This window comes from Leptonychotes weddellii, chromosome 15, assembly GCF_054177405.1.
Source record: "Leptonychotes weddellii isolate Sample4059 chromosome 15, ASM5417740v2, whole genome shotgun sequence".
Classification (NCBI taxonomy): Eukaryota; Metazoa; Chordata; class Mammalia; order Carnivora; family Phocidae; genus Leptonychotes; species Leptonychotes weddellii.
This window is the reverse complement of record NC_138383.1, coordinates 26766269-26776370: the sequence shown is the minus strand read 5'-3', so window position 1 is coordinate 26776370 and position 10102 is coordinate 26766269. Positions and strand designations below refer to the sequence as shown.

The 10102-nt window shown below is 46.1% G+C and overlaps 1 long non-coding RNA gene across 1 annotated transcript; it reads right to left on the bottom strand.

Moving 5' to 3' along the window:
- Positions 1–1457: 1457 nt before the first annotated feature.
- Positions 1458–9932, bottom strand: LOC145717364 (uncharacterized). Its single transcript, XR_014140536.1, has 3 exons — positions 8709–9932; positions 5752–5859; positions 1458–2129 (listed from the first exon to the last, which is right to left on the bottom strand). It is a non-coding gene; the product is annotated as an uncharacterized LOC145717364 (long non-coding RNA).
- Positions 9933–10102: the final 170 nt, after the last annotated feature.

Sequence of the window (10102 nt, the reverse complement as noted above, 5' to 3'; positions counted from 1 at the left end):
CCTGCTGAGCAGGGAGCCCGATGCGGGACTCGATCCCAGGACCCTGGGATCATGACCTGAGCCGAAGGCAGATGCCCAACGGACTGAGCCACCCAGGCGCCCCTATATGTGGAATTTTAAAAAGCTGAACTCATAAAACCAGAGAGTAGAATGGTGGTGACCAGGGATTAGGAGATGGGAGAACTGGGGAGACGTTTAAGGTTACAAACTTGCAACTAGTGAGTAACTTCTGGAGATTTAATGCACCGCATAGTGATTATAGTCAACAATACGGTATTATAAGCTTCGAAGTTGCTAAGAGACTAGATCTTAATTGTTCTCCCCATGAAAAAGAAATAATAATTATATGACATGAAAGAGACGTTAGCTAATGCTGCTATAGTAATCCTATTGCAATGTATCAATGTAGCAAGCCAACATGTTGCACACTTTAAATTTACACACTTGCTATATCTATTATATCTCAATTAGAAAACAAGAAGAGAATTAATATTGGGCCGGCAACCAACATGCCATTGATACACCACTGATCCCAAATTTACAATTCTATTTCAGACCTCTGCACAAACTGAAGGTGAGTTCAGTCCCCTATTGCCAGAGCATTACTATCCTCAATCTCTATTCTAGATCCACACTCACCACTTTAATTAGGGTCCAGCTTTGTTGATCTTTGACACCATGTGTTGTTAAGGTACACATTCTCTGCCGTTTCCTTCCAGGGTCTTGTTTGATTCTCAAATACCTCTTCCTTTCTATTGCAAATCAAAAGCTACGGTTCCTAATGCTTCTTCCTTTTTTTTCAGGTAGTCTCTACACCCCCACACAACCCTGAGATCAAGAGTAGCATGCTCTACCAACTGAGCCAGCCAGGCGCCCCTATTTGCATTGTTTTAATAGCTCCAATCCTTCCTTCCTTCATTCATTTAAAGTAGGCTCCAGGGGTCCTGGGTGGTTCAGTCAGTTAAGCATCTGCTTCCACTCAGACCATGATCCCAGGGTCCTGGGATTGAGCCCTGCATTGGGCTCCCTGCTCAGCAGGGGAGTCTGCTTTTTCCTCTTCCTCTCCCTCTCCCTGCTTGTGTGCTCTCTCTCTCTCTCTCAAATAAATAAATAAAATCTTTCAAAAAAAAATAAAGTAGGCTCCATGCCCAATATGGGGCTTGAACTCATGACCTCGAGATCAGAGTTGCATGCTCCTCGGACTGAGCCAACCTCCCTCTTCAGGCATTTTAGATGACCCTGGATGATTTGGTGAAGGATCATACACTCAGTAAGATAGAGAAGAACATCTCAAGGATTAACATTTCAAAATATTATCTTGCGGTAGATAAAGAATGCTTGTGGCAGTAAATGTAAAGAGAAGCTAACATAAACATAAAGACAATGACATTTTTTGCAAAATTATTTCAAGGTCAAACATTTTTAAGGAAAAAAACACAAGAAAACTTGTTCTCTCCAGTCTGCTGGGGGGAACAGATAATGGTGACTTCAGGGAGTCAGTCCTACATCCGAAGCTGCACCAGGTGACAGAGAGTCTTAGTAATCTGGGGACGACATGGAGGTGAAGTTGGAGAGGACCCGTCCAGGTAGTTGAAGTGCTCTTAAGATTTAAGACAAATCCATTTTAAGACAGAGAAGGCTTTTAGTCCTGGCACATTCAACCTACAATCTGCTTGATTATCTACACCACTGCATGAATATGGACCTCCATAATGTCCAACCTGGCAACAGGCAGCCCTAAGTCACAGGACAGTTCCTCGTGACAAATGCCCTCCTTCTTGCTGTCACTGAAGACACTTCTCCCAAGGATCCCGCTACGGTGAACCTCATCTGCCACTAGAGTTGGAAAAAGAGCAGCACCCGTGAGGAGACCAAGTTTCTGGAAGGAGGAAATGTGGCAAATTTTTATAAACAGATGAAGCAAAAAGTGGGTGTCGTCGTGAAATGTTTAATTCCCAGCCAAAGCAAGTGAGGTAGGTCAGAGCCTGCAACAGAGCAAACTCCAGTGGACCAAGAATGCAGCTCAGGGGCCACACTTCACATTCCGGAGGAGGTCCATCGGGTTCTTCCTCCAACCCCACCCTGGAATGTCAGCCAGCCAGCCATCTAATGAACACTGAAGGCCTGCCCTGTACCGGGGACACAAGGACATCATCACAAGAAGCCTGAGGATTACAGAGTACAGGGAAAGTGCTAGGAAGGCAAGGGAGGGGACTCTTAACCTAGTCTGGGGACCAGAGAAGGTTTCTGGGAGGGGGGGGGTCCTGTTTTTGCTGAGACCTGAAAGCTAAGGAAGAAGTAACCAGGTGGGGAGGAGCAGGAGGTATTTTGGCGAGAAGGGCACGTGACTAGTCCAGTACTGGGTGTTGGGGTGGGGAGGAGAAATGCCTCTTCCCTAGTTCTGGTTTTTTTTTTTTTTTTTAAGATTTTATTTATCTGCGAGAGAGACAATGAGAGAGAGCATGAGAGGGAGGAGGGTCAGAGGGAGAAGCAGACTCCCCGCCGACCAGGGAGCCCGATGCGGGACTCGATCCCGGGACTCCAGGATCATGACCTGAGCCGAAGGCAGTCGCTTAACCAACTGAGCCACCCAGGCGCCCTTCCCTAGTTCTGGTTTTAAGTCTTCCCTAAAGACTCCTGGCCTCGGGCCCTTCCTTAATGGTCCCCGTGAGGAAGGGTGAGTTACTTGATGGGTATCTGTTTTGCGATGGTCTCAGCCTGTTGATGGTGCTGTGAGGCCACCGGCTAGGAAGGCCTGGGGGCACTCACCTGGACCCCTAGTACTGCTGCAGGCCTCCCCTCCTCCTACTGGAGCCAATTGGCCGCTAGGCTGCAAGATGCACCTCCCAATGACCTTCAGGGAACCTTAACAAAACAAGGTTTATTACTCACAAGCCCTGGAGGGTACACAGCAGCCTGAGGGCCACACCCGGAGGTCAGGGATAAAGAGAGTGCAGCAGACCTGGGATTCTGCCTTTTCTGGGTTGAGGATGGGGGCCGAGGGTTTCATGAGTTCATTCTTTATTGGTTTAATTTAAAGCAAAGTTCTGAAGATCTAATGCACGGCATAGCGATTACAGTCAATTGTACTATAAAGTTCAAAGTTGCTAAGAAACTAGATCTTAACTGTTTTCACCACATAAAAATTTATGTGACATGACAGGTGTTGGTGAACATTGTGCTAGTAAGCACAGTGCAATATATAAATGTATCAAATCAACACGATGCACGCCTAAAGCTTACACAATATTGCTTATCAATTATATCTCGAAAAAAAAAAGGAAAAACTTAAAAAAATCAAACATAAGAGGGAGAATCAGAGCACCGGAGGGGAAAGGCAGGGTCCCTCACGTGGCCAGTTGTGTAGGTCACCCAGGGCTCTCTAAAAGGGGAGCTTCATGGATGGGGCGGCCTGGCTCTCTATCCACGTGTGTAGTTGGTGGTACGTTTATTGGACACGGATGTATCCGAGAGGGATGCCTTGGCAGTCCAAGGCTCAGTTAATGGCAGGCATTCGTGTTACGGTCTAAAAAGCTAACTGTCAGGCACTGACTATGGTATCATTCAAAGTTTAGTGCAGGAAACAGAAAGCTCTCTAGATGTTTGGGGCAGAAAAGGATTTCCCAGGTATTCATGCTTACATCATTGGAAAGACTGGAAAGAGGTGAAGAGCTGGCTCAAGGATAAGGTCTCCAGGAGTGACGTCAAAAGCCCAGGAGAAATGGCCCACGAGGGGAGCTGTACTACCTCTGAGCCCTCCGCTGGACTACTGACTGAACGCAGACCTCCACAGTTGCAAGTCAGGGACCCGGAGACCCTAGTCAAGAAGCTGCCACAACAGCCCGTTGATATGCGCCAAAGATGGGTGCTGGAAGGTTGCTGCAGAAAAATCTCATGTTTCCACACCTGACTTGCTGGCAACAATAACAAAAATCAGAAGGGGCCGCCATCAAATTTGCACCTCTTTCCAACCAGAACCCTAGCTACAAAGGAGTCTGTGGCTACAGTTTTTGGCTTTCTGACCTCTGCAGTCAGGATGGTGTCTTGGAGGGTGGGCTGGAGGTTGGAAGAGCTGGGCCACAGTACTCATCAGAGCGGGCACACACACTGGCCTACATTTCTTGACTGGGTAGATCCAATCTGGCAAAGGTCCTGGATCTCAGGATTTGGTTTTTCTTTTTCTCTCTCTACTGGGATGAGTGGGAGGCAGTGTCTGCCCTACACATGCCTACCTTTCCCTTAGATGGTTTGGTTCAAGGTCAAGACTGGGGATTGGGGATTTTGACTCAAACACTGAGCTATGTCCTCCAATCTATTTCAGTTTTCTTACCTGCTGACTTTGTTTTTTGGGTTTTTTTTTCATTTTTGTTTTTGTTTTCCAATTGTTTCAGAAGGTGGGTAGGGAAGAATACAATTTATAGGATCCTTCCAAAAACCCATCTTCTAATATGCTGCAGTGCAAAGAGCTGGGGGTAGAGAGACACCAAATGAGACTGAAGACGATGATTCTATGGATCATCTATGGATCGTCTATGGATTCTATGTGGATTTGAACATAAGGCCACGAGAAAGCCATTAGAGAAGCATATTTGAAGGGACAACCCTAAAGTTAAAATGTATTAAATGAACAAAGAAGCAAAACAAGGAAAAAACCATTGCAGGAAGTACAATGAGTTGAGAAACAAATACGTTTTCTTTATTCTGCCCCTCGTGGGCTGTGTGAGCTCTGCCTCTCAGTTTCCTCATCTGTAAACTGGGCATATTTAAATCTTTCTCTCAGGAGAACAAAAAGGGAAAACTGCCCAGGATGGTGCTTGCCAGAAAAAGGTTGAATCTGAATCCAAATCCAACATTGTAATCACTAATGAATCAAGTTCACAAAATGAATTGGGATGAAAAGAAAGTAACCTAAAGCACCCTCTCTCGGAAACCAAACCCCAATGAGTTTGCTTGAGCGTATCTGAAACTTTATATGGTGCTTACACACTTACATTCCAGAGTTGCCACTCATAGCTATGGGACCCCGGCCAAGTTACATGATCTTTCCAAGCCTAAGTTTTCTGTTCTTTAAAAGGGCAACAAATTATTGTACTTGACTTCAGAAGCCTTCAGGAATCAGATGTGAAAATCCACACAAAGCATCTAGTATAGAATAAATGTCCAAAGGCTGTGACACGGTGTTCATGTTATCTGTTGTTCATCTGGACCAAACTTTCAGAGAAGCAGGTGTGAGACACAGCGCCTCCCTTCAAGGCAGGAATGCAGTGTGGTGCAAAGGGAGTGCAAGCAATTCTTAAGGGTTGCACTACTATTCCTCCCACTTTTAAGATGGACTTCGAGTCGGGCAGATGTCAGGACAGACGGAAAACAGCCTGGTGAGCTCACTCTTCCACTGCAGGAGTGTGGGGAGTGTGGGGAGTGAGGAGAGCCCACAGGCCACGTGTCACCATGCTTTCTCCACGGACCCTGCTGCTGACAAGAAGAGATCTGAAGGCGCCTGGGTGGCTCAGTTGGTTAAGCGACTGCCTTCGGCTCAGGTCATGATCCTGGAGTCCCTGGATCGAGTCCCGCATCGGGCTCCCTGCTTGGCAGGGAGTCTGCTTCTCCCTCTGACCCTCCCCCCTCTCATGTGCTCCCTCTCTCTCATTCTCTCTCTCAAATAAATAAATAAAATCTTTAAAAAAAAAAAAAAAAGAGATCTGAGGTGAAGAAAGACAGAAGCAAATACGAGAAGACCGAGTGTCGACCCACCATGACAGCTGGCTTCTAAATGATTCCTGATGATGGTCCAGCTCCTGGTACTCATGCCCTTCTGTAATCCCCTCTGCTCGAGGGTGGGCTGGACATGATGACTTGCTCCTAAAGAACAGAATAGGCCAAGGCGATGAGATAGCACTTTTTTTTTTTTAAAGATTTTATTTATTTATTTGACAGAGAGAGACACAGCGAGAGAGGGAACACAAGCAGGGGGAGTGGGAGAGGGAGAAGCAGGCTTCCCGTGGAGCAGGGAGCCCGATGTGGGACTCGATCCCAGGACCCTGGGATCATGACCTGAGCCGAAGGCAGACGCTTAACGACTGAGCCACCCAGGTGCCCCGAGATAACACTTTTGAGATCTAAGACGGTGACCTTGATCCTGCCTGAACTCTGACTCCTCTCTTGCTTGCTCTGATGAATCAAGCTGCCACACTGTGAGCTGCCCTAGGGAGAGGTTCCCAGGGCAAGTAACTGGGGGAGGCCCTCAGTCCAACAGCCTGGGAGGAACTGAATCTCGGACAACCTCCTGAGTGTGAGCTTGGAAGCAGGTCCTTCCCCACTGGAGCCCCGGGTTCTCAACTGCAGCCCTGGCCAACACCTTGCTGGCAGCCTCGGGAGACCCTCAAGTACAGGACCCAGGTAAGCTATACCCACGTTCTTGACCTACATAAGCTACCAGATAATAAATGTTGTAAGTCACAGTTTATGGGTACCTTATTATGCAGCAATACATAACTAATACACCCAGCAAACAAGGACTCCCTAGGTGTCTCTTGACTTTGCTTCTTTACCAAAGTGGTTGGTCCATCCTGAAGCAGGAAACACAACAAAATCTGAGTGTTTCTGCTGTTAGTGGTCCACAGGGAATACATTCCCAGTAATTACTGCCCAACCTGCTAGCATCCATCTTCCTCAGGCAGCAGAAAGACTAAATGGATCATATAGATCCACAACATCCAATCTTCCTGAATAAGAACTCAGTGAACAATCTAAGAAATAACCAGATGAACTGGAAGGGGAATTAGAGGATTCCCATAACCACCCTCATTCAAAAAGACGTAGGCAAACACACGAACCTGAAAAACACACACAAAAACCGAAACTCAAGAAGTTAACGCAAGATACAAAAGATAGATGAGGAACATTCCTTCGAAGGTTTGTATTAGGAAAGTCTAAATACTTTGCTCCCTTTCAAGATTAGAGCAAACACGGAGTCCAGGAAATAGGAAATGAAGAAGCAGACGAGGAGACTTCAGTCAGAAGGTGAAACGCCAGTTGGCATAACGGGAAAATAAGGAGAAACAAAATTACAGAAAATAAAAGCACTTTAGAAATGTCAAAACTTGACCAAATTTGGGGCACTTGGCTGGCTCAGTTGGACGAGCGTACGACTCGATCTCAGGGTTGTGAGTTCAAGCCACATGTTGGGTGTAGACATGACTTAAATAAATAACTTAGGAGTGCCTGGGTGGCTCAGTCGGTTAAGCATCTGCCTTCGGCTCAGGTCATGATCCCCAGGTCCTGGGATCGAGCCCCACGTTGGGCAACCTGCTCGAGCGGGGAGCCTGCTTCTCTCTACCTCTTCTGCTCCCCCTGCTTGTGCTCTCTCTGGCTCTCTCAAATAAATAAATAAAATCTTAATAAATAAATAAATCTTTTAAAAAAATTGACCAGAGTTTACCAAAAAGTGAAGTAGTGATGCTAATGTAGTCTTGTTTTTCCCAGCTTTTTTTGAGATACAATTGACACATTGTGTGAATTTCAGGTGTACAGTGTATTGATTTGATACATTTATAAGTTGCAAAATGATTAGCACCATAGTATTAGCTACTACCTGCTGATGGCAGTCCTGGTTAAAAGTACCTGGAACGGGGGTGCCTGGGTGGCTCAGCTGGTTAAGTGTCCAATTCTTGATTTCAGCTCATGTCACGATCTCAAGGTTGTGAGATCGCGACCCCTGTCGGGATCTGTGCTCAGCACGGACATTGCTTGAGATTCTCTCACTCCCTCTCCCTCTGCCCCTCCCTCTTCACTCTCTCTCTCTCTCAAAAAAAAAAAACAAAAAAAAAACCTCACTAAAGAAAACCACAAAAAGCTCACTAAATATCAGGCAAAATTAATTAAAAACTACAAACATCGGGGCGCCTAGGTGGCTCAGTCGTTAAGCGTCTGCCTTCGGCTCAGGTCATGATCCCAGGATCCTGGGATCGAGCCCCGCATCGGGCTCCCTACTCCACGGGAAGCCTGCTTCTCCCTCTCCCGCTCCCCCCTGCTTGTGTTCCCTTCTCTAGCTGTCTCTCTCTCTCTCTGTCAAATAAATAAATAAAATCTTTAAAAAAAAACCCTACAAACATCAATGTACCACCTGAAGTTACCAATCTGTAAGATTAAACAAAGAAGTGTACAGCATCAAGGTATCAAAATTAAGTGTTTATAAAAGTAAAACAAACAAACAAAAAACCAAAGTCAAGTTGGTTTCAAATTTCTCAGCAACTGTTGATGCCAACAGGGAAGGCGAGATGTGACCCAGGGCTCTGCATCGATTAAGTTGCTGCTCAATGTACAGAAGAGAAAGGCATTGTCATACGTGCAGATTCCAGTTGTGGGGAACTCTGAATCCATTAAAGAGTAACTGAATCTAATTTATGGTATCAGTCAGGATTCAGTCAGAGAAGTGGAACTGTGTGCATGCACATGCATGTGTGTGTGCATGTGTAGGGATTGGACTCATGCAGTGTGGCAGCTGGGTGGGCAGTCCTCCTCAGGCTGGTGCCTTCAAAATGTGATTCTGGGGATTGAGCGACAGAGGGCCGGCAGTCAGGAAGGGACAGTAGAGATAAAGTAGAGAAGGAAAAGCAGTCTGGATCCCGTGAGCTGGAGTCCATGAGGACAGTCCACAGGACAGAAACTCATGCCAGGTGGGTCCTCATCATAGAGCTAAGCACACTCACCTGGCCCAAGAGGCAGAGACGCTCCAGGAGGATCCAAGGGAAGGTGGAGCCGTGGCAGGCCTGGCTGCTAATGAGCTGAGCGGGCAGATAGATGACAGCATGTTTGAGCTAAAATTGGCCGCTGTCTCATTTCCATCCTCCAAATCTCCATGAGAATCTCTAGTCTTGTGGGCTGCTCTAATCAGAAACATACAGGAAAGGTAATTCTGGAGAATATAATTTGGCCTAGGCAAGTGGAAACATTACAAAGACCCCACGGTCCATCCCTTTTCGACTTGGCACTTGTATGCATTGCCCTAAACCAGACTTACTCTCCAAATAAAGACAGTAACAAAATCACGCTTCTGCGCAACACGATACAAAATCCCCCGTACGGCCAAAACCACACTGACCTTCTCCCTAGAGACCCTTGTTTGTCTTTGGAGAATGTACATTCTTTTCCGAGCTGGTTCATACTCCTCTTATAACTTAAATGCTTACACATAAAGTTATTTACTATGAGCACATCTTTTTTTTTTTAAGATTTTATTTATTTATTTGACAGAGAGATAGAAGAGCACAAGCAGAGGGAATGGCAGAGGGAGGAGAAGCAGGCTCTGCACTGAGCAGGGAGCCCGATGCGGCACTCGATCCCAGGAGTCTGGGATCATGACCTGAGCCGAAGGCAGACGCTTAACCATCTGAGCCACCCAGGCGCCCTATTACGAGCACATCTTAAATTAGAAGATAAAGCATTGAGAGAAGAGATTTAAAAAATTTGGCTAATGTTTATTAAAATATATTCAAATCACAATAAGGAAGAAACACTCATAACTATTACAGTCTTTGTTCTACAACAGGTCATGAGGTCATAGCTAGTATTTATAACTACCATCATTCACTACTTATTTCTTTTGTCCTCAGCAAGCCCCTCGGTCATAGTTCCTTGCCTGGTGGAATGACCCAAACCTTTGTGGAGGGTGTGGGCCATTACCAGTATAAATTGGGTTATTACCGTTTTCCTTTGACTTTAATCAGAGGCTATGGGAGTACTATAAGGTACCACAAAGGATCTCTGGCATTCTCTTGCCTTATCCTCACTATGTAGTAACAACCCAAATTCCCTTTGATAGTCAGGATCACTCCAGACAGTACTTTTGCCTTTTTATTCAGTGCCCAAACACTCCAGATGATAGCTTCAAGCTCCATTTCTTTTTTTTTTTTTTTTTAAAGATTTTTATTTATTTATTTGAGACAGAGAGAATGAGAGACAGAGAGCGTGAGAGGGAGGAGGGTCAGAGGGAGAAGCAGACTCCCTGCCAAGCAGGGAGCCCGATGCGGGACTCGATCCAGGGACTCCAGGATCATGACCTGAGCTGAAGGCAGTCGCTTAACCAACTGAGCCACCCAGGCGC